This window comes from Onychomys torridus, chromosome 4 (assembly GCF_903995425.1).
Source record: "Onychomys torridus chromosome 4, mOncTor1.1, whole genome shotgun sequence".
NCBI lineage: Eukaryota > Metazoa > Chordata > Mammalia > Rodentia > Cricetidae > Onychomys > Onychomys torridus.
In genome coordinates this window covers 141125165-141150389 of record NC_050446.1, presented here as the reverse complement: position 1 = coordinate 141150389, position 25225 = coordinate 141125165, and the positions used below count along the sequence as shown (strand labels likewise).

The 25225-nt window shown below is 47.7% G+C and overlaps 1 protein-coding gene across 1 annotated transcript in view; it reads left to right on the top strand.

Moving 5' to 3' along the window:
* The first annotated feature begins 15720 nt into the window (after positions 1-15720).
* LOC118582361 (DNA (cytosine-5)-methyltransferase 3B) overlaps positions 15721-25225 on the top strand; it is a 38124-nt gene continuing 28619 nt past the window's right edge. The window contains exon 1 of the mRNA XM_036185167.1: positions 15721-16237. The gene's annotated coding sequence lies outside the window, so the exon portion shown is untranslated. The remainder of the gene's footprint in view (positions 16238-25225) is intronic.

The window sequence follows — 25225 nt, the reverse complement described above, 5'->3', positions numbered from 1 at the left end:
AGGTATTCCTCGGTCAATGGCTGGTTGCTGTCCTTATCATCATTGTTGTTAAGCATTGGGTAAATCTCGAAAAACTAAAAATAAATGAATGAATGAATGTCTCGAAAAACTAAAAGTAAAAAATGAATGAATGAATGATTAAATAAATACATAAATCTGCCATTTTTCTCTGCTCTATATATTTGGTGCTGAGGATTGGACTTGGGTCTTTTTTTTGTTTTGTTTTGGTTTTGGTTTTTTCGAGACAGGGTTTCTCTGTGTAGCTTTGCGCCTTTCCTGGAACTCACTCTGTAGCCCAGGCTGGCCTCGAACTCACAGAGATCCGCCTGGCTCTGCCTCCCAAGTGCTGGCATTAAAGGCGTGGGCCACCACCGCGGACCTGGGTCTTTGTATAGGCTTGGTAGGGGCAGCATCATCAAACAAACTGAGCAACATCAACAAACCCCAGTAAATACTTACTACATGCCTGCCAGGGTCTAGGCACTGGTAGCAGAGAAGGGCATAGACCAGGTCACCATATCCCTTGAAGGGCCTATACCAGAGTGAAATACTAGATCTGAAACTTGGACAGGCATTAGTGTCATCCGGACAATTTGACATAACTACCAATTGCTGGGCTCCACCCCCATCAAGCTTGGAGAGCAGCGGAATAATGCATATGTCTCACAAATTTCCAGGAGCCACACTTTGTGTGCCTGTGATCCAGCTAAGGACTGTTGAGAGCCTGGGCAGGGTGGTGGTCAGAAGGATGAGATAACTTCAGCTATGATGGGGTTGGGGTCAAGCTCAGAGCACGTGCCCAGCATGTTCATGTTCAGAACTCAATTCCTGGCAGAGTGGAAAGACCCAAGTCTGGGTCATCTTAGTCCCAGAAGCTCTCCAGCTCCTGGGTGATTCCTGATCTTATCCTTGTTAGACAGGAGAAAATGGAGTATATTCCCTGGGTACTAGGACCTGTCCCCCAAGCTAAGCAAGGGCTACATCTGGCACCAAGTCTAGCCTGAAAGTGCCCAGGAGCTACCTAGAAACCTGGGGTAGAATTGGCTGTCCTGGCCCAGGTTTTGGCTTCTATACTTCTCTGAAAAGTCCCTTTGGAAACATTGACGAAAGTCTTCTATCCAGAGACTAAGAATATTCAGGAGCGGTCAACTCACAGGGCACATGTGGCCAAGGACAGCTATGAATTGTCCCAACACAGAACTATAAGCTTACTTAAAACATCAAACTGGGCATGGTGGGGTACAGCTTTAATCCCAGCACCCCGGAGGCTAAGGCAGGCAGATCTCTGTAAGTCTGAGGCCAGCCTGGTCTACACAGTAGGTTCCAGGCCAGACAGAGCTACATAAAGACCTTGTCTTGAAAAAACAAACAAAAAAAATGTATACGCTTTTTTCCTTTTCTTTTCCTTTTTTGGGTGGTTTTCTTTGGTAATTTAATGGTACAGTTCTCAAGCCTCAGGTGTGAACTTATGAACTTGTAGATGACAATATCCTGTGGCAATGCCAAAGGGTGGACATCACTTCAAGTTAGCCCTTCTTTCTTTTTCTCTTGCCCTTTGCCTGCCCCTGCCCCCACGATCAAGGCATATAGCTGCCTGAGACTGTAGACTAGGGACCAGGCTAGCCTTGAGATTCTCTCTCTCCACCTCCTGAGTACAGGGATTACAGGCTACCATGTCAGGGTTAAGGAGCTGTGTGTGGGGGTTTAAGGCCCCATTCATGCTAGGTGAGCAACTCTCCCTATGGTGCTCCACCCCAGCTCCTAACGATCAGTTTTTATGTGTTGGACTTTAAATAACGGAATGCACAACATGTGTGAAGATATACTCCGAATGGTTGTCTATTGGCACCTCCTATTTCTTTGCTTACTTCTGTGGTCCTAGGAACAGCGCAGTGTTTCCATTTTAATGTTCATCACGTTCTTGTCATTTTCATTTTTTTTTCTTTTGTTTTTGAGACAGGATCACTGTCTGGTGAGATGGCCTAGTGGGTAAAGATTCTGTGCCTGAGGACCTGAGTTTGATTCCTGGGATATAACTGTAGAAGGAGAGAACCAGTTACACTCTGATCTTCACACACACAGATGGAAATAGATGAACGCAGTAAGTGACAGGGTCTCCTGTAACCCAGGCTGACCTTGATCTTACTGTGCGGCTAAGGCTGGCCTTGAACTTCTGACTCTCTGGCCTTTATCTCCTGAGTGCTCTGATTATAGGTGAGTGCTGCCATACTCTGTCTTTATTTTATTTTCTAATTTATCTTATTTTATATGTATGAGTATTCTGTGTGTGAGTATGTATGTGTATCACTTATGCTTCTGGTGCCTGAGAAGTCAGAAGAGGGCACTGGATTCCCCGAAACTAGAGTTATTGATGGGAAATATGGATGGTTGTGAGCCATCGTGTAGCTGCTGGGAACCTAACTCAGGACCCCTGAAAGAACAAGTTCTCTTAACTGCTGAGCCATAACTCTGGTCCTTATTATGTTTTTTGAGACAGGGTCTCACAACATCTAGCCTGGTATTCAATAGACTGACCTCAGAGGACTCACATCATCCTCTTGCTGCCTCCTGGCTGTTGAGATTATAGGTATGAAGCACCACACCTGCCTCTGCCTCCAGAGTGCTGATAGTGTCAGCTTATGCTACCATACCTAACTTTCCTTCCTTATTAAGAACTTTATTAAGAAGTGGCTTAAACCTTTGATCCCAGCACTGGGGAGGCAAAGGCAGGTGAATCTCCGAGTTTGAGGCTAGCCTGGTCTACAGTGTGAGTTCCAGGATAGCCAGGGATACACAAAGAGACCCTGTCTTGACAAACTAAAAACAGAAAAGGGAGGGCCGGAGAGATGGCTCAGCGAATGAGAGCACTGGCTGCTCTTCCAGAGGACCTGGGTTCAATTCCCACCACCCACATGGCAGCTCACAATTGTCTGTAACTCCAAGACCCTCACACAAACATATATGCAGGCAAAACACCAATGCACATAAAGTAAATATTTTAAAAAAGAAAGAGAAACTAAAACTAAAACAAGAAAACGTAAAAACTTCACAAATCACCCAGGCAACACAGTAGGCTTTCTTTGTTACTTTCTAAGCTTTTCCTGGTTGGTTTTGGTCTGAAAATATGAAGTGGAAATTGTCAGAAAAATACCAACTCAAAAGGTTGAAACTGCACACCATTCTGAGCAGTGACAGTTTCTTTGGCCAGCCCACTGATTTACCCTTGTTTGTGTATCCACATTGTATAGGCATCTCATCCCTCTCAGTCAAAGGTTCTCTCCCTGGCTTTTTGAGCTAAGTCCCAGTTTGTGGCCTTGAATGGCTTGGAGCTTATTACATAGACCAGGCTAGCTTTGAATTTATAGCAATCCTCTTGTCTTTGCCTCCCAAATGCTGGGATTACAGGAATGTTGGACCACACCTGAACACAACCTTCTTATTTATAGAAGGATCATCCTATGTTGTTGTGGCTACATTCAAGTTTTATAAAGGCCCCAAAGCACAACAGTAGGGTGATGCTGGCAGTATGATTATGCCAGACAAAAGCTATAAAGAGCCTCCTCGAAGTAAAAGGTGAAAGTTCTGGATGTAATAAAGAAAGAAGGGCTGGAGAAATGGCTCAGAGGTTAAGAGCACTGACTACTCTTCCAGAGGTCCTGAGTTCAATTCCCAGCACCCACATGGTGCTCACAACAATCTGTAATGAAACCTGGCTCCCTCTTCTGTATACATAAAAAAATAAATAAATTTTTTTAAAAAGCCAAAAAAAAAAAAAAAAAGAAAGAAAGAAAGAGAGAAAGAAAGAAAACAAACTGGGCATAGTTTTATCTCAGCACTCACGTTGGCAGCAACAAACAGATTTCTGTGAGTTTGAGGCTAACCTTGTCTGCAAAGTGAGTTCCAGGACAGCCAGACCTACCTAGTGAGATCCTGCCTCAGAAACAAAACAACAAAACAAAACAACAACAAAACCACACCACACCACACCACATCACACCAAACAAAACAAAACCAAAAACCCCACACAAACAGAAAAGAAGAAAGAAAGAAAAGGAAACAACATTAGCCAGATGTAATCCTAGCAGGGGTTGAGGGGGGAAGATGGATGGGACTTTAAGGCCAGCCAGGGATACATAGTGAGAGCACAGAGACATACAGCAATCCTCTCTCAAACAACATGAACATTTGTGCTATCATTAAGGTCTACAGTGCGAACAATTTCTTTCTCTGGTAAACCGCACAGCCAGGGTCAGAAGGATCAGGAACTCAAGATCAGCAAGTACATGGCAAGCATAGCTATATGTGACCCTGCCTCAATAAAGAAAAAACAAAGAACAGAGAACAAAGCTTGGTTGACAGAGCAAGTTCCAGGCCAGCCAGGGTTACACAGTGGGACCATGTCTCAAAAACAAACTAAGCAGGGCAGTGGTGGCACACGCCTTTAATCCCAGCACTCGGGAGGCAGAGCTAGGCGGATCTCAGTGAGTTCGAGGCCAGCCTGGGCTACCAAATGAGTTCCAGGAAAGGCGCAAAGCTACACAGGGAAACCCTGTCTCGAAACACACACACACACACACACACACACACACACACACACACACACACACACAAACAAAAAAGTATGTGTATTAAAAACAAACTAAGTTTGTTAAGGCACTTACCATAGAAAGCCTCAACACACAAGTTTGATCACTGAGACCCACGTGTCAGAAACAACTCCCCAAAGTTGTCCTCTGACTCCACAAGCAAATGTGACGTACACACACACACACACACACACACACACACACACACACATGTAATTTTTAAAAATTTAAAAGCCTTTCTGAGTTTGAGGCCAGCCTGGTCTACAGAGTAAGTACCAGGATGGCCAGGGCTACATAGAGACACCCTGTCTCAAAAAACTTAAAAAAAAAAAAAAGTTAAAAGCTGTCTTCATATGTTCATACCTTTAATCCCAGTACTTGGGAGGCAGAGGCATGACAATTGCTGAGTTTGAGGCCAGCCAGGACTAACTACAGAGTGAGACCCTGTTTCAAAAACAAAACGCCAAAATACAGAGAGAAACAGAGAGAGATGATGGACTGAGAGAGATTCCTACTGATGTCATACTACAGAAAGTTGAAGGCACAAGGCTTAGTTAGGTGAAATTGGATCTGGCAGTGGTGGCAAATTCTTGTAACCCCAGTATTAGGGAGATGGGAGCAGGAGAACTCAGAACTCAGAGTTTGAGGCCAGACTTGGCAATATAGGGAGAGTCAGTTGAGAGAGAGAGAGAGAGAGGACAATCATGGTGGCACATTGGAGGACCAGGGGTTCAGGACAAACACTGGCTACATAATTAGTTCCATACTAGCCAGGGCTACATGAGGACCCCCCACCCCCAGATGTGACATTAAATTTGTAGTTAGAAAGTGTGATTGTATGACAACAATGTGTTGAACCATAAAGCACAAACCCTGCAGAAGACTTCATCAAGGAATCAGTGCCCTGAAGGGTGTGGCACTGAGCCTTTTACAAGTAAGAGACTGTAACACTGAGGAGGAATCGTTTAGACTGGAAAATATGTACACCCAGCAGAGGCTGTCTCGACCTTTGAAGAACCTATCTATCCATCTGTCCGTCCGTCCATCCATCCATCCATCCATCCATCCATCCATCCATCCATCCATCCATCTATCTTTGAGACATGAGACATGGTTTTTCTGTGTCACCCTGGCTGTCCTAGAACTCTGTAGACCAGACTGCCTTGAACTCAGATCCACCTGAGTGGCTCCACCTCCAGAGTGCTGGCATTAAAAGCGCACACACACACACACACACACACACACACACACACACACACACACCACTACCGGCAGTGTAGAGGACTGATGAAGAAGGACTATAGGGAATGTGAAGCACACATGTAATCCCAGTTCTTGGAAAGCAGAGGCAAGTGGATCTCTCTGTGAGCCTGATCTCTGTATTAAATTCCAGGCCAGCCAGAGGTACACAGTGAGACTTTTTTGCAAAAACAATCAATCAATCAAACAAACAAAAAACCCTCACAAATTTATATCCCAGGCATGGGGGAGGGGCGGTACTTTTCCTGTGCTCATTGAAGGTCTTAGGACCGACCTATCAGGGATGTGCTTAGGGCCACAGTGTTTTTTTTTTTTTTTTTTTTTTTTGGTCTCCATAGCCTTGCTCAGGAGGGAGAAGGTGCCAGGAAATGCAGGCCCAGAGGCCTCCCTTCTAGAGGACCTCCCACCCCCACTTCAGAGTTAATGAGGGACCTGCTCCCTCATTCACTTTAAAATGTCCCCTGCCCCCCAGCCCCCAAGTGAAAAGCCTTGTTAAACAGGACTGCTCAGGTGGAGTTCCTACTGTGAGGTTCACCACGGACCACACTTCCCTTAGGTAAAGGATCCAAGCTTGCAGCTAGGAAATGCTGCCCAAAGACGTTCTTTCTTGCTACCTAGAGACTTCCTTCCTTCCTTCCTTCCTTCCTTCCTTCCTTCCTTCCTTCCTTCCTTCCTTTCTCTCTTTCTCTCTCTCTCTCTCTCTCCCTCCCTCCCTCCCTCCCTTCCTTTCTTTTTATTTATTTTTATTTTATGTGCATTGGTGTTTCACCTCCATATATGTCTGTGTGAGGGTGTCAGATCTCAGAGTTATAGATAGTTGTGAGCTGCCATATGGATGATGGGAGGTGAACCCGGGTCTAAAGGCATTTTCTTAAACTAAGCTTTTAAATGTGATTATTGTGACTCCATATCTGATTGAGAGAAATAATATCTCTTGTCATCTTTATTAGTTTGTCTGGCTGCATGATTCCTCCAATTTCAAAACACCCCAGCCAGGCCTCATTTTGGGCCTAAGGGCCATTTCACAAAAGGCCTAGCTAGCTGCAGGTCCTGTTTCTATCAGAAAATTGAACAACAAAATACAATGGGCATTTTCTCCTCTCTGTTGTTGTCCTCAGCTTAATCTTCAATTTAGTATCTTTGTCCTAACAGCACTTTAGAAACGCAAAAATTCCGTTAGCTCAGAGTCCTGCCATCTTGGTCAAAGATGTGCAAGTCCTCAGCAGATAAAGGAAGGACAAAGAATTATTAGAGGCTAAGAGAAGCCAAAGCCAGGCATGGTTCGTGATGAACCAGCCTGCCTCCACTTCCACTTGAAAGCTGTCTTACAGTACAAACTACATTCATTCCTGTTGATGATGAAATCTATTTCTCAGTCAGCTCATGCATGTAATAACAGTTGGGAGGCTGAGGCAGGAGGATGGTTAACAAATTTCAGAAAAGACCTGGTTACATAGCAAATTCCAGGCCAGGCCAGCATACAGAACCACCCCCTCTATACACATAATGTAATATGTTTGGGGTAGATGGTAGAGGGCCTGTCTACCACTCAAGGGTCCTGGGGGTTTGATTTCCAGTTAGCACAGAGAAGGGAGGAACCCAGGAAAGGGAAACAAACTCATTGAAAACTCTGTAGCCCTCCAAGGGATGTAGCACAGTTGAGAGAGTGCTTGCCTAGGGTTCATGAAGCCCTGATCCCCAGCATGGCTGAAAAAGCAGATGACGGTCCCATCTTCTTGATTCTGGTTCTTAGGAGGCAGAGGCAAGAGGCTCAGAAATTCAAAGTCATCCTTGGCTGTATAGTGAGTTTGAGGTCAGCCTGGGCTACATGAGACCCTGTCTTTAAAAAAGAAAGAGCCCTCTGTGGTTATTCATATTCTCTTATGTTTGATTGTTTTTCAAGACAGGGTCTCACTATGTAGCCTTTGGCTGTACTAGAACTCACTATGTAGACCAGGCTGGTCTTGAACTCACAAAGATCCTCCTACTCTGCCTCCCAAGTACTGGGATAATGCTGTGTGCCACTGTGCCTGGCTGTTATGTCTAAAGGGGGGCTCTAGTTCTCTGGTTTCTCTGTAGATTTTGGTTGTGAACTTGCTTGTTTGTTTAAAAACTCCTCCAAATCCCAAATGATTTTCTTGGCATTTATTTTAAAAGTCGAATTCCTCAGGTAACAGTGTTTCCCTTTAAAGATTCTTTTAAAGATCCTGAGGAGACAGAGGCAGGAGGATGTCTGTGAATTCGAGGCTAGAATGGTCAACATAGTGAGTTCCAGGCCAGCCAGGACTTTGTAGAGAAACCCAGTCTCAAAATATATATATTAAAAGAGTCTATTGCCTAATCACCATGGGACATTAAAGCTGTCCACCTGGGAAATTTGCCTTTTAAAGGATCTATTGCCAGCTCCTAGTTTGAGCGCAGGGGTGATAATGCCTGTATCTTTCGGAAATCTCACCCCTCATTTCAAATTCATGGGAGGAATTACTTTGCCTGAGAAAATGAGGCCTAGCTTCTCCATTGTGTGCTTTGTTTTTCTCTACAGAACAATTATAAAGTGAATGCCTGGCATGCCCCGGTGGAGAATTGCAAAGCTGGTCTCTGTTGGATGCTGTGAACCTGGCTGGGGGCTTAACCTGGGAAGTGCTACCTGAGCGATGCTTCCTTCTAAAATACTTTCCTCTCTTGATATATGGCAGAGCCCATTCAATGAAAGGCAGTAGCTATTCCTTAAGCACCTACTATGTGCTAGGGACAAGAGATATCACTCCTCTCTTCTGCGTCTTTGTGTCTAATGAGGCTGATGTGCATTGTTTGTTTGATTGATTCTTTTTTTTTTTGGGGGATAGAACCCAGGGCCTCCTGCATGCTAGGCAAGAGTTTAACACACATTGTTTGAAAAGTCATCTGAAGGAGAAGATATCTAGGGGGATGAGAGGCTGTTAGCAGAGTTTATGGCAGGCTGGTGGGGAAGGAGAGCTGTGGGTAGGCCTGAAATATGAGCAAATATAAAGCAGTCCTTAACCCTTGTCAGGTCCTGGACAGAGGTGAGGGTGCGAAGGGCAGGGGTGTGAGGGCCTACCATTCCTGCATTCTCCCACTTACCCCCCCATCCGCCAGGTCATTTTTCTAAGCCCAGCCCAAGCAGGTTTATCTGCAGGCTGTGAATCCGGACTTCAGGGAGCTTGGAGGAGGGAAGCTACTAGAATGAAGAGATAAGGACTGGTTTGAACTGGGGGATTCTTATTTCGCTTGTTTGTTTGTTTTTCGAGACAGGGTTTCTCTGTGTAGCCCAGGCTGGCCTCAAACTCACAGATCTGCCTGCTCTTGCCTCGGGATTGCTGGGATTAAAGGCATGAGCCACCTCGCCCAGCTGAACAGTGGGATTCTTAGCAGTCCAGGGCTGGACTCAGTGGTTGAGTGCTTGCTGAGGATGTGTACAACCTTGGGGTCTCTCCCTAACACTATAAAAATAAGATAAAATAAAACAAAAATAGTTCAGAGCAGGCCGAGCCCAAATCCAGAACAGAGTAGGAAGTAGACACTGGCTATGAAGGCAGGCAGGCAGCCAAGGGCAACACCGAGGTCCAGGCCTCAGTCCCTGCCGTGATGTCTGCACCCAGAGATGGCAAGCCACAGGACCCCCTAGGTCCCTCACTGGCTCCCAGAGCATAAACTTGGCCGAGTATGTTTGCCCTAACCCATCTTCCCCCTTGGGGATTAAGCCTGAGCTTCCAAGAAGTGTCAGGGATACTCACTGGTTTGTCTGAAGGCAGTGGGTCAGTGGGTGTGGGGAGATGATAATGGAGAGATTTAGGAAACAGGTGTTTACTGAACGCATAATTTAGGGTAGAGATGTTGCCTGCTCTGGGTCAGCAAAAATGGTGGATGACTTAAAGTCCCATCAGGGGCCAGAATGTTGGCTTAGTAAGTGTGAGGCCCTGGGTTCCAGCCTCAGGCACTACAACCACCACCAACAAACTGGTGAACACTAGTCTGGTCCCTGCCAGTTAAGAAAATCATCAGTGGCCCATGGGGGACTGCAGGGGGTTTAAATGAACGGACCAGAGCAATAGGCATGTGTGTTCCTGTTGAAAATGAAAAGTGAGGGGCAAGCTTCACAAGTGGTGGTGGTGGCCTCTAATGACACAGCAATCATGCCTGAGTACTTTACAATTGGGTTCGTTTACTTACAAGGGCTGGAGAACCCCTGCCGTCCCTCTGGGAAATGGGCCCCACTCACATTATTATTCCAATTAGGGTTGGGATGGGGCTCTAACTCCTCAGCTCCCAGGAGGGAGGGGGGAAATCACAGGGAGGCAGATGACCAAGCAGGCTGTATTGTCCCAGCTCGGCCACCAACCCAGCCGTGGCTCTCTGGCAAACCTTCTCCCCTTGTGGAGTCTTAGTTGCCTCCACTGTGAAAACAGGGTCCTTCATATTTGAGGCAGTATGAAGGAAGCCCTTGTGTGAAATGGGCTAGCCTTGGAAGCCAGGTGCTCAGAGGACTGGGCGGGGGTGGGGGTGGGTGTAAAGAGAGCCAGGAGGATGTTCAGCCAGGCAGAACAAGGTTTCCATTAAAGTTCTCATTAATTTTGTTATTTATTTGTGCAAGGGTATGGGGCTGCATGGGTGTGTCCTCATGCACGCACGTTCTCCTGCCACAGCTTGTGTGGAGAGCAGAGGACAATTCTCTAGAGTCACTCTTTCTACCACGTGGCTCCCAGGCATTGAGCTCTGGTCATCAGGTTTGGTGGCAGCACCTTTACCTGCTGAGTCCACCCCCACCCCATTTTTAAACAAGGTTGTGGATATCTCATGCTGCCTCCCATCTCCCATAGCTGAGGAGGAGCTTTAATTTTTTTTTTTTTATTAATTTACTTTTACTCCTATGCACGTGTATGTGACTGCACGAGTTTATGTGCACCACATCCAGGCAGGATCTGGAGTTACGAGCAGCTGTGAGCTGTCTGATATGGGTGCTGGGGAACTGAACCAGGGTCCTCTCTGAAGAGCTGGGAGTGCTTTTAACTGATCAGCCTTGTTAACAGCCTAACCTTGAAATTTTCTTTTTGAGACAGGGTTTCTCTGTGTAGCCCTCCTACCCCCCTTCCCCCCCCCCCCCCAGCCAATGTCCTGTGGATTAGACTGGCCTTGAACTCAGAGATCCACCTGCCTCTGCCTCTTGAGTGCTGGGATTGAAGGCATAGGCCATCATTCCCTGTTTCCAACCTTGAAGTTTTGATCCGTTTATCTGTGTCAGGGGTGCTGGAATGACTGTCATGGGCCGTTATGTCTGGTTTTATTCCACTATGGTTTTATGTAACAACACTTTAATGAGTTTCCATTGGGTCAGGCACTGTGTGAGATGCCTTCCATGTGTTTAATCACATAATTCTCCAATAAACTTTGAAGTAGCTAAAATTATTATCTCTGCTCTAAAGATGATTGAGACATATAGAATCTAGTGTTGGGTACTCATTAAAATACCCACCCCCATAGTGAGCCCTAGTATTTATTAGATACTCTGTCAAAAAATTCTGTCAGGCTGGGGATGTGGCTCAGTGGTAGAATGCTTGCCTAGCATGTGTAAGGTCCAGAGTTTAGTTCCCAGCACTGCTTAATTAATTAAGCAGTAATTAAGCGGGGTGTGGTGGCGCACGCCTTTAATCTCAGCACTTGGGAGGCAGAGGCAAGTGAATCTCTATGAGTTCAAGTCCAGCCTGGTCTACAGGTTAGTTCCAGGAGAGCCAGAGCTACACAGAGAAACCCTCTCTTGAGAAACCACAAACAAACAAACAAATACCCACAGCTGCTCTAAGAACACAGGGCTGCACACAAATATTGATCCTTGGCATGAGTGGAAGTCCATCAGCGTTCACTCATGAGCAGAAGGGTGAGTAGGATGTATACGTGCACAGGTAGCGTTCTTTGTAGACAGTCTCGGGTAGCTCAGTCTTTCCTTCTTCCTCTGGCACTACCCAAGACCCAGGATTATGGGTCCAGGTCCACTATGCCTGGCTGAGGAGGAAAGCGTGGCTATTGTTTTGAATCCTCTTTGGTACAGGCTTGCTGTCGCTGTGGTTGGAACTCACAGAGATCCTGCTGATTCTGTCCCCGAAGTGTTCGGATGACAGGTGGGCTCCACCACGCTTGATTTTTGTTTTTGCATGTTGTTTTGGAAACCCTACCAATCCTTTCACCTCTCCCTTGTGATTGCTGGGATAGCAGGTATGTGACACCTAGCTGTAATATAGTTTTTTTTTTTTTTAAAAGAACACCCCCAAACTATATTTATTTGTTTATGTTGTGTGTGTGACACAGCACAGTTGTGGAGGTCAGGGGACAATTTGCTGGAGTTGGTTTGTGCCTTCTATCATGTGTGTGGGTCCCAGGGATCACACTCAGGTCCTCAGGCTTGGTGGCAAGAGCCTTTCCCTGATGAGCATATTTTTGTTTGTTTGGCTTTTAAGATTTGTTTTTATTTTATATGTGTAAGTGTTTTGCCTGCATGTATGTCTGTCTACTACATGGTGTGCTTGATGTCTGAGGAGGTCAGAAGAAGGTATTAGGTCCCTTGGAACTGGAGTTACAATGGTTCTAAGTGTTAGAATCTAACCTGGATCCTCTGGAAGAACATCCAGTGTTCTTAACTGGTGAGCCATCTCTCCAGCCCTTGTTTGCTTGGTTTTTTTTTTTTTCCGTGGGGGGCAGGGTCTCTTGTAGATCAGGATGGCCTCCCTATACGGGGGAACTTGAATCCCTAATCTTTCCTACTTCTTCATCTCAAGTGCTGGAAATTATATGCCACCAGGCCTAGTTTTAATGTAAGTTTTATGTTGTAACTTTATTTCTATAATCCCTGATGAATGGGCAATTTTTGTTTGATCTTTGAAACAGGGTTTCACTGTGTAGCCTTGGCTAGCCTGAAACTCCTAATGTAGACCAGGCTAGGCCTTGAACTCACAAAGATTTACTCGTCTCTGCCTCCCAAGTGCTGGGATTAAAGAGGTGTACTACACCTGGCTCTTGAATACCAGTGTTTAACTTAAGAGGGCTGGAGAGGGCTCAGTGGGTAAAGGTGCTTGTTGTCAAGACTGAAGAGCTGAGTTCAAGCCCCAGAACCCACCCAGTGGAAAGCAGAGCCCTGAAAAACTGTCCTCTGACCTCCAGCTGCCATCCTAGATAAATAAATGAAACACATTAAAAAAAAAAATCGTAAGACAAGGAATATACAAACTTTTAAAAGCAGATAACCCATTTGTTTATATTTTGTCTCATTTGCTTTCAAATCTGCCTCCTGCATATGTATGCATTTGTTTTCCTGTATGAGAGGGTAAACAGGTGACATTATACTCTTTACTTAGAAGAGCAATGACATCCTTTTGCATATGTGTTTTCTTTCTCCCTTCTTTGTTGAAGGATGTGGGAGGCATCTCACTATAAGTCCAGGCTTATCCTGAACTCTCCATGTAGCCCAGCTTGTATCAGATTCCTATCAACCCTGCCACCTCCACTTCCCAAGAGCTAGAGCTGAAGGTGTGTGCCACCAACCCCAGCTTCTTTTTGTCTCTTGAATGTAAAACAAGTAGGCTTTAACCACAGATCTCTGTGTGCATGCATGCTATGGTGTTAGGGATGGAGTTCCTGGGGCTTGCACTTGATAGGCAAGCCCTCTACCACAGAGCTACCAACCCTAATCTCCTTCAGGCACAGTGATTATCATCATGGTTGTAATGATTATGACCAGTTATACCTTACAATAAACTCTGCTGGCAAACCTCCACATACAGGTGTTCCATCAAGGTAGTATTATATAAATGCCTCCCTCTTCCGGGCTTCTCTTCACTCCTCCAAACTCAGGTTGATGCTCCTTGCTCTACCTCTTCTTGGGGAGTCTGGTGGCTCAAGTGAGTTGACCAATGAGTTTTCAAACTGTAAAGTTTTGTGCTCTCTCAAGATTATTTCCTTTCTTTCAACAAGGTCTCCCTGCATAACCCTGGCTGACCTGGAACTTGCAATGGAGACTTGCTGGCCAGTTTCCAATCCACAGAGATCCTTTTGTCTCTGCCTCTGAAGCGCTGAGATTAAAGGTATGGGCCACACTTCCCTAGAGGTAGTGTTCTTCCTTTTAAAATCAGTTTATTATTTTGTGTGTTCAGAGTTTGCTTTCATGTATGTTTGTGGAAGGCCGAAGAGGGTGCTGGATCCTCTGGAACTGGAGTTACAGATGTGTGGTGAGCTGCCATGTGGGTGCTGGGAATCGAACCCTCATCCTCTGGAAGATCAGCAAGTGCTCTTAACCACTGAGTCATCTGTCCAGCCCTGTAGGTAGTTTTCTAACTCCCATTTTCCTGATCTTTTTTTTCTGGGTAGGGGAGAGGGGGTTTAGACAGGGTCTCACACAGCCTAGTATGGCCTGGAACTTGCTCTGTAGTTGAGAATGAATGGCCTTGGATGGTCTAACTCCCAAGTGCTGGGATTCCCTGCAGGATCCACTACGCCCTGCTAGTCTCCTGATAGTTATGGTCCTTTCAAAGGACCGCCTGCTAATCTGGATGCTTAAGACATCTGCTTCTTTCTGCACCAACCTTCCGGTCACACTTCAGAGCTGTTTACCCATTTGCCAAGAAGTTCCCACTGGTCCTCCCCATGAAGCCAGGCCCAGGCTGAGTTCTATTTTAAGGGCTTTTCCTCCTTCTGTTTCTTGGCCTTTCTATTCTTTTTTAAATGGAACAAGGCCCAGAAAGTGTTGAAACTTGACGTTTCCCAAAGTAGCCCCCATTTGCTCATTTACTCCCAGGAATAGGTACAGGAGGAAAGCTGTGTTTAACCCTAGCTGGAGCCCCAGAGGCAGGAAACCTGTGGAGATTCATTCATTCAACAAACTTGTGTTGAGTTAGTTCCTTTTGATGCCAGCACTCCCCCCACCCCCTCCGTGGGCTATAGAGACAGAGAGAACATGGCTTCCATCTTCCTAGAGTGAGGCCCCCTGCCCCCACCCCAAGGGAAATGCAGACAAGAATACACAAAACAATCTCAGAGAGGTTTAAGGTGTTACTTATGGGAACACAACGATAGAAGAAGGATGCAAAGACTGTCCGTGTAGTAATGAGAAAGCTTCTTCCTGGGTCAGATCTAAGGAAGCTAAGGAGGAAAGAGTCCAACGCATCCATCGTAAGGAAAACGCTTAATGCACCGGAGGCAGAACAGCAAAGCACAGAAGAGGTTGGAGTGAAGTCAGGAAGCCAACAGAGTAGGAGATTCGTGGAGCCTGCGCATGCTTGGCCTTGGAGTTAGTCACTGCGATCAGTCGTTCTGCTCATTCGTTTAACTTATATTTATTAAGTATCTACTTTGACGTTCACCATCTAATGCATGGAGACGGACAAGAAGCAGGCAAACGAGCGAATAAAGAAATAAATACAAACGCCAGGTGCCCATCATAAATATTAGTGTTTTTCCAATGATCTCAGAGTGGGATTTCTGGCCGAGGCAGCCCTAAGCTGCGGAGTAGGACTTCTCCCCAGCTGGCACGGGAACCCAGGTAGTCGGGGGAACACAGAAAGCTGCTTCTTCCTCCAAGGGCCTCCTTTCCCTTCAAAATGGCTGACAAAGGCCAAGCTAGGTGAAGGCAGGAAGCAGTAGCGGGGTCCCCAGCGGGTGACCTGCAAGGCCAGCCACCACAGCGCCCTGGGCCAGCCTTTGCAGCGGAGGGGTGGTGGAAAAGCGGATGCGGGGTTGCTGTGTGACTCCAGCTGGGGCTTTTCCCTCTCTGGGCCGTGCATCCAGATCTGTGCATGCTTGCATGTGCGTGTGTGCGTCCGCTCGGGGTTGGGGGGGGACGGGGTTGGGGGGGCTCTCAGGTGGAGTCCCCGTGGGCTTGGGTCCTTCGGGAGGGTGACCCTCCAGGCATAGGGGGCCCCCCGGGGCGGCGCCCGAGGAGGCGGGGCGAGGAGGCTCGGGAGGGATTTCAAATCTCCCTCGCCCGTCCCTTTGGCCCCGCCGGTCGGTGAGTGGCTGCGGCGGGGGCGCCCCCGGGCGGGGGCGGGGCGAGGGCCGGGCCGGGGCTACAAGGGCAGCGGCGCCGCCCCCTCCCCACCCACTCCCGTGCACGCCCGGCCCGCAGCGTCCTCGCTGCCGCCCCTCGCCTCGCAGCTGCAGCCCGCGTGGACGCTCCCGCCCGAGCGCCCCGGACCAACCCGGGTGACCCACTGGCGCGCGGACGAGCGCACGGCCGCTCCCGGCCGGCAGCGCGGGGGTTAAGCGGCCCAAGTAAACGTAGCGCGGCGATCGGCGCCGGAGATTCGCGAGCCCGGCACCCCGCGCCGTCCGCTGGCCACGACCCCCCGCGGCGCGACCGAGGCGCCGCGCCACAGCAAACCTCGCGGCAGGTGAGCGCCCCGCGCCCCGAGGGTGGTCCCAGGGAGCCGGAACCTGGAGGCTAGGGCCGGGGGGGATCCCGGGGCGACAGGTCCCCTAGAGGCGCCTGGAGGATTGCGGGGATCCGGAGGGGAATGGGGCGCATGGTGCTTAGCGGGACGGGGGACACGGGAACAGGCATGGGGACAGAGAAAGCGACGCCTCCGCTGCACCCCACCACTCTGAAGAGTTGAGGGGAGGAGACGTGTATGTAGCTTCTCTGGAATCTGGGGCTCCAGGGGTGGCTGTCCGTCTCCGGTCCCAGTGTCCTTACCTGGCCCGGGTCTCACCCCGAGCCTCCTCCAGGAGGGATGGTCCGGGGTGTAGAGGAAGAAGCTGTCTCCTCAGGTGGCGGTGGATGTGGATCCCTTCTGGCGTGGAACTTCGAATGACGGACACCTCCAGGTTGGGATGGTGCTCTGGGTACCAAAAAGTGGGGATGCCTGATGGGCGTTGTCCTCGGGGTCCTCCGGAGCAGAGCCACCTGAGTTGAGGCGCAGCCGGCTGCTGGGAGGGGCCGGCTGAGCACACCTGGCCAGGGTGGAGCTGGCTGGGGGCGGTGCCTCGCCCTGCCGGCTGCCCTAGGGGCTCACTTTCCATTCTTAACTTTCTTCCGGGGTGAGGTGGCCCCATTTTCCAGTCTATACAATGAAGCCTTAATTAAAAAAACAAAAGGTTGGGGATTTATTTAGCTCAGTGGTAGGGAGCTTGCCTAGCAAGCACAAGGCCCTGGGTTCGATCCTCAGCTCAAAAAAAAAAAAAAACAAACAAAAAACAAACAAAAAACAAAAAAAACAAAAACAAAAACAAAAAACAAAAAAACAAACTTGGCTTCACTTTCTAGCGTACAAGCGCCTGTACTTTAGGAATTGCTTAAAGACGTCTGTGGAGTCTTTGCAGGGTAGAAGGTGCAATCAGAAAACCGAGATCACTGCAGTCACAAGGATGGACAGCCCAGAGGCGCAGCGTTTCTGGCTTGAGCCCACTTGCTCGAGTCCACCTGTGGCTGCAGTCCTGCACGCCTCTGGCTCCAGCCTGCCACCCCCCTGCATCCCTGAGGCTTGCAGCATGGAGTCCCTGTGATTCCCGCTCTGCAGTCTGAGTGAATTAAAAGGAATAAAGGGCCCAGTAGAGTGCTTCTTCCTGCCTTGTGGATGCTGTGGGTTTTGGTGGACTAGTGGTACTCACACTGACCTTCCTGTGTCCACCAGGCCTGCTGAGGCTTGTGTGCTGACCCTTGGAAACCTCAGGTATATACTTAGCTTTTCCAGATTTGGGAGTATCCCTTCCCCCACCCCTAGTGCTTTTGGGCCCAAATCCAGGACCTTATTTCAGGCAAGCCATCTACCACTGGGTTACATCTCCCAGCTTCAAGGTAAACTTTCGTGGGGTTGGTAATACAGCAAAGCATTCGTGTTTACTATAGATGATCTCATTACCTCCCAGCGCAGGCTATCCTTCTCAGGCAAGCATAGTTTTGGATTTGTGCTTACGTCGTATTATTGCAAAGCCGGTACAGTTCTATTCCTGTGTCTTAATTGCTACATCTGTGCAATAGGAACAGTCCTCACAAAGACTTAGGGATGAAGCCAGGTTGAGCTCTTGAGCCCTCCATCTTTAAGGTGGTGGGCCCAGCACCTAGGCTAGGCCCCAGCGCACGAATGTTGAGGTAGCCTGTGCTGAGAGCGGAATGGACAGTCACCTTTGCCAGCCCCTCCTTTTCCTGCCTTGCTGAAGTACTCTGTTTCATTCTCAGATATGGAAGCATTTCTAAACCATCATTGTCTGTGACTGGGGAGTTGGCAGGAAGGGCTGCCTTTGTTTCCTTTTAAAAAAATTATTACACTTCATTTTGTATGTGTGTACACAAACGTGGGACCATTGTGAAGGTCAGAGGAATGTGGAGAGCGAACTTGGGTCGTCAGCCTTGGCTGCAAGCGCCTTTACCCGCAGAGCCGTCTCCATCACCAGCCCCTTTGTTCCCTTTGGAAAAGGGCTGTGTTTTTATGGTTTGGGCCACTTTTTGCTCCTTCCCCCACCAAGCTTGAGGCTGGCTGAAGGTGTAATTGTGGAGCTAAGCAAAATCCTTTACCTTTCCTGTTGGGGTGGAGAGAGCCAGACAAAGGGGCTGGTGAGGTTGCCGGGGCCAGCCACATCCTCTTTAAAGCTATAGGCAAAACCCTTACCCCTACAAAGGTTGGGGGAGGGGAGAAGAGGATCTGGGAGCTGCAGGGGGCTGAGGGAGGAGGAAGGAAGGTGGAGCTGAGGAGGCTGCTTCCCAGCCTGCCTTTCCTCCAGCCATGTGGTGCCTGTGACCTGGAGACGCCTGTCACCCCTCATTATTGAAGCCCCAGGCACCCGAGTTCAGTGGACATTTGGACAAGCACTCCATCCCGGGAACTGGCCCTTGCCATTCCTTTGTCCCAGACCCACCTCCATGTCAGCTCCACCTCTAGTTCCGGATACCATTTTTGAGATAGCTAAATCTGAAGTTTCCGGGGTCCTGTACTGTGGTACAGGGCAGTCTCAGACCTGGTGGATTTTTTTCTTTTTTTTTCCTTGAGAAATAGGGCCTTCTATGTTGCATAAGCTGTTACAAACACAGCCTTCCTTCTGCCCCCATGTGCTGGCATGTGTCTCCAGGCCTGGCCTCAGGTGTGTTCTGTTGGATGGTCGGGCCTGACCTGGCCTGACCTCCTTTCCTCTGTGCCCTAACCTCCATCCATTGCCTCCCTCAATACGTTTTAATCCAGAGTAGGTCATGTCTGAATGTTCCTCGTGTCTTTTGCAAAGTGAGACTGTGTATTTCATGGAGCCCCTTTAAGATGGTGGGGGCTGAGGCTCAGATCTAATTGCTTCCTTTATTGTGACTAGTTAGTTTAATGGGGGACATTTACACTTTAACACTTGTTACCATCTCAGGACACATTGCCCTGCAGAAGGATAGAAGCCCAGTGCAGACATTCAGATGGGTCTGTCTCTGGCTGGAGACATACATATTGGTTGCTGTGGTGAGTTAGTTTTCTGAGGTTTCCTCCCAGCTGAGAAGTGGCTATGGGTGCACCTTTACCCATCAGTGGGAGCCACAGTATGTTTAGATTTTTAGGTTAGTGAACTAATTGCTCATTCTCAATTAGTTGAGGAAAACCCCAAGTTTAATTCAAATCCATTGTCTGTAGGGTGAAAGGCTGAGGCAAGAGCAGCATTCTGCCTATAAGGCCATGCCCCGAGTCTCCCTTGTTCTCTCTAGAGTTTGTTTTATAGCAGCTGATTGCTGGCTAATTCCTGAGATGCTGAAGTTCCATTGAGTTAATAGAAGGAAGGACTCTGAGGAGTCAAATGTTGAGGTTGCAGTTCAGTGGTAGAGCACACCCCTGGACAGCAGTGAGGCCCTGGCTTTAATGCATTGTACTATGTACACAGACAACATGTTTTTAGCCTTTTGTTTTTGGAGATAGGGTTTTTCTGTGTATCCCTGGGCTGTCCTGGAACTTACTCTGTAGACCAGGCTGGCCTGGAATTCACAGACATCCGCCTGCCTTGCCCCCCCCCCCCCCCAAGCTGGGATTAAAGGTATGCACCACCACTGTTGAGCTCAGCTCAACATTTGATGTTTAAACTTTTACCTCTGTTTTGAGTGGGACTAGTTGTTTATAGGGCTTACTGGTTAATGGGACCAGGAGCTCTGCTGTAGGGAACATGAGGCGTGCATGAGGTCAACTGGCAACACCCTTCAAAGAAAAAAAACACACCCAAGTGTGGTGGGACAGCAAGTGAATGGACCTGTTTTGGGTATCCTAGAAGGTTTCAGTTTCTGGGCAGTGGGCTCTTCAGTGTTCTGCTTGAGTGAGATGTGGGAGTTCCGGACTTGGACTGCTTAGTCTCTTGTCTTTTTTTTAAACTTTCTCACTTTTATTTATGACAAATATTCCCCAATCTCTTCTGGTTAAAAGTTCTTTGAGACATTTCCATCAGCCTTAGCCAGTCCAGGAATAGAATCATCTGATTCTGTGCATGCCGCAAATGGCACCTGGGTGGATGCGTGGTCCTTGGCACAAGGATGTGGTTGCTCGTGGAACATTTTTGCGGCATATACAGGTCCAGTGTCTGCCTGTTACAGCAAAAGAAAAAAAAATCATGGTTTCTTTTCTCTGTGTGTCACCTGAGTCAAGGAAACATGCTCCTCCTTGTAGGAAAACGGCTTGCAGATTATAATTCATAATGGCCCCATGAACTTAAAATGATCAGGCCCTAAAATGTTGTTGTGATGAGGTTTCTTTAGCAAGTCCATGTTTAAATTATCATTTATTTGATAAGTGAAGTTTTTAACTTGCTTTGCTGTGTGAAATTTCAAAGGGATGTTTTTTCAGGCTGGAACAATAAATGTCACTGTGCAGCTTAAAAAACAAAACAAAACTAGTTTTCTTTTTCTTTTCTTTTTTGGTTTTTCGAGACAGGGTTTCTCTGTAGCTTTTGCCTTTCCTGGAACTCACTCTGTAGCCCAGGCTGGCTTCGAACTCACAGATCTGCCTGCCTCTGCATCCCAAGTGCTGGGATTAAAGGTGTGCGCCACCACCGCCCAGCAAAACTAATTTTCTGACGTTATTTGTAGATGTTCATGGGTTCAGTGGAATTTTCATTTAGTTGGGGTTGACCCCAACATCCCTGCCTGACTTCCCAAGCTTCTAGCAGGAGCACTGTGTGATGCATACTGGAGCCTTTCTGCAGGTGTGAAGGAAGGAGCCTGGGGAGGGAACCTTAAAGCCTGGTATAGGTCCCTCTTTCATGGAAGACGTGGGTGGTCTAGCCTCAGTTGCTTCCCACACTGACATTAGTGATATTGGGTACCACATAAGGAAGCTGTGTCCTAACTAAAAGTAGATTAGGAAAAACCTAGTGTTGGCCCTGCTTTTCTCCTGTCTTGGGTGTGGTAGCGAGGCCCACTATTTCTTTGTGGTCACAGTACGGTTATTTCCCTGACAGTGTATTAATAGATAAAAAGCTGGTGTCTCTAAACTCAGCATTCTAGGAGGCTAAGACAAGATTTTCAGGAGCTAGGGTAGCCTGTATTACATAGTGAGTTCCAGGTTAGCCAGGGTTACATTCAGTGGTACCACTGACAGGTGGGTTCTTCATTGGAATCCCATTGGAAATGACTTTCCAGTAACCCCTGCCACAACCTGGCTTCATCCAAAAATCTGCTATCAGGATGTGTTGGATCAAGACACTCCAATGTAGGTTGGTACCAGTAGCACTTGTCCTGCTGACCTGTTTCAGGGCTCTGGAGTGGACAAATCTGACCCTCTCTCCCTAGGTAATGTGGCAGTCTTTAGAAGAGGGGGCTCAGTGGTTAAGAACACTTGTTCTTATAGAGAGGACCTACATTCCCCCACATGATGGTTCCCAACCACATGGAACTCCAGTTCTAAAGGACCCTACCCTTGCTTCTGCCATTTATTGCTTTTGAGACAGGGTCTCAAGTATTCAGGGCTGGGCTTGAAGCTGGGATGACTTTGAACTTCTGACACTTCGTGCTAGAATTGTGGCATTCATACTTTTTTACAGTTTCTTATTTTTGTATTTTAGAGACAAGGTCTCACATAGTCAAGACTAATGCCATTCTTTTTATAGGTGAGGATTGCTTTGAGCTTCTGAGTCTCTGCAGTGAGAATTCTGAAGCAGTTCTGAGGTAGATTTTAGGTGTGTGCCACCGTGCCTGGGGTTATTTGATGCTTGAGATTGAACTCTGGGCTTCATGCATGCATGCTGGGCAAGAACTGAACTACAGCCCCAGTCCTGGAACTGTGAACTCTTTAGCTGGGCGATGGTAGCCTACTCTCAGGGAGGCAGAGGGAGGTGGATATCTGAGTTTGAGGCCAGCCTGGTCTACAGAGTTCTGGGACAACCAGAGCTACACAGAGACCCTGTCTTAAAAAAACCAAGAAAGGAAAAAAAGAACAGGCTAGAGGAGTATGGCTCACTGCATATGGTAAGAGTAACATGGGTTGTGAGGTGCAAGGTTTTCTTCTTTAACATGGCCCCTTCTAGCAGGGGCTGCCCTCTACTGCCCCTTGATACACGCTTCTAAACACAGCCATCTCTCCAGCTAACCCCAATTTTTACAATTTTATGTGTATGAGTGTTTTATTGTATGCTTGTATGTATGTATATTGCACATGGAAGCTGGAAGAGGATAGACCTCCTGGAACTGGAGATACAGGCATTTGTGAGCTACCATGTGGAAACAAACATGAATCCTTTGCAAGAGTAGCCACTGCTCCTTAACCGCTGAGCATTCTGTCTGGCCTCACCCTTTAAGAAATTGCGAGCTTTTTATGTAGCCCTAGGTGTTTTGAACTTGTCATACTTCTCAGGCTCCTGAATGGTGGGTGTTACAGGCACCCTGAGGACCTGGGCAGTCCTGAGTCACAGGATGAAGGGCACTTGGCCTTATTTTGGAGACAGGATCTGACTGTACTGCCCAGGTGGCCTTGGACCCCTAATCCTCTTGTCTTAAGTGCTGGTATTTTAGTCATTCACTACCTTGGCTGGCTTCAAGGACATCTGGTATCAAAGGTAGAACTGAGGGGGAGTGTGTGTGTGTGTGTGTGTGTGTGTGTGTGTGTGTGTGCGCGCGCGCTACGTATGTGTCCATCAGGGACCATTTCTATCACAAATGACATACTAATGTGTGAGGTGAACATGAAGAAGAGAACCTGATGTGATTCTTGGAACTTGGGCAGAATTTCATTCTAAGATGAGCTCTGGTGCTTTTGCCTCAGCATGACTGTTTGGGGTAAAGGGTTTTCCCTTTTGCATGTTGGCACACCTTTCATCCTAGCACTTGAGACAAGAGCAGGTGGGTCTGAGTTCAAGGCCAGCCTGGGCTACATAGGGAGTACCAGGTTGAAAAACCTAAACAAAACAAAAACATACCTCCAAATTAAAAATGTAAGACTACATATACCTGTGTACCTATGCTACAGCATGCTTTGGTTAGGACAACTTTCAGTTTCTCTTCTGTGTTCCTGGGGATTGGACTCACATGCTAGGCTTTGGTGACTTTTTTACATGATAAACCAACTCTCTGGCCCTCTGCATTTTTTTTTTTTTTTTTTTTTTTAGTCAAGGTTTATTTTTTATGTTTGTGGGTGTTTTGCCTGCATATGTCTGTACCACATACATGCATTATCCTCAGGGGCCAGAAAAGGGTGTCTAGCAGAAGAACAACAAATAGTAACTTAGCCTCTGAGCCCACTGGAGCCCCACAAACATTAATTCTAGCTACCATGTTCCCAGGCCTTGTAAGAACTGGAGTGGCCTGAGTCTCTGCCTCTTGCAGCTTGGGAACCTGACAAGGCTCTGCTTCCACTGAGCTATAGTAGATCCTCCTGTAAAAAGTAGTTTGTCTGCTGGGGTTTTTTTGGGGGGGCGGAGAAGCAGGGGGAAAGACACTCTGGACGGCTGTGGGTTGTCCACACCCCGATACAGGAACTTCTTAAAGGGGCAGGTGATACTCTCTCAGCCTCTCCTACTTCTCTTTGTCCTGGAGATGCAGGTGAGACAGACTTCTGTTTACTTTCCCTTGGTGCCCTTGACACCCTCCTTCCTGTCAGTGAGGTTTGATGAATGCAATTAACATTACAAGATGCTATGGAATAGCTGTTTTGCTGGCCAGACTGGAGGAAGTGGATGACATCAACTCTCCCATCAACCCTCCGCTTCATTGCTGAGGTTAGGAGTTCCTGGGCCCTCTCTTGAGTCTAATTGGGGGTGTCATTTATCCCTCTTGTCTGCCACATTGCATTTGATCTGCTCTGACCTGGTTCCTGCACTGCTGCCCACCCCTGAGTCACATGCTGGACCCCAGTCTCTGGGAAACAGTTAGAGGTTACCTTTGCTCCCAAGGTAGTCACTCTTGGGACGGTAAACACAACACTAGATCGTGCCCCCAAGCCCCGGGGTGACTAATGCATCCTTAGTAGCATTTAAGGGGGTCTGTCTGCTTGTCTCCAGAAACATTAGTAAGGCATGTATGTGCTCTAGACTGCCTGGGCATTAGAATTGGCACGCCACTTTTGGCATCCTAATTCTTCCTTCATGGTTGGCAGTGGGGGATGCATGTGCTGTGTTCAGGGTACATAGAACAGAGACTTGAGAACACTACCTGTGTTCAGTTTTACAAGTTAGTGTGGTAGCCTATTAGCCACACTGGAAAGTCCCTTATGAAGTTAGGACCTCCCCTGGGAAGGAAGCCAGTTTAGCATCCCTACTAGAAAATCACAGTAGATAAAGCAATTGGCTTATGATAAGAGCCATATTACTGAGAAAATGCTAGCTTTGAACTGCCAGAAGCCAAATGAGATACCCAGGAAGAGATTTGAATCTAGTTTACATACCTATCCCAGAGGGTGAGCTAATTTTTGAGTGGTGCCAGGCTCTGACTGCTAGGCAAGTACATTCTCTTTACCTAAGTTATATACCATCCCGACACCTCCCTCTCCTTTGGTTTTGGTAGACATGGTCTGACATGGAGACCCAGTGGCCTGGTATTTTGCCTGAGTTTGCCTAGTGTTTTGGGAGGATGTAAGGAGTCAGATCTCATGTGACTGGAGTTAGGGTAGTTGTAAGCCACCTTGTAGGGCAACCCAGGTGCTTTGCCAGAGAAGTGCTCTTAACAACCGAGTCATCTCCAGTCCCAGTGTGTAAGGGGACAGTTCCCCTGTACAGTTCATCCCCGGACACCCAGGTCATGGGCAGAATGACAGGGCTCATTTCCAGGCCCTGGTTGTGGGTCCAGGCAGGAGTTTTGTGGGATACTGATGTGTTTTCAGGAAGGTATGCTGCCCACCTTTCAGACACTGGCTTCCTAGGCACTGCTAATGCCCTGGGGGAAGGTCTGAGGTAGTTAATCATTGTCAGCTCTGGGCAGCAGGTCTGCTTGGACTGGTGTAGAAAGA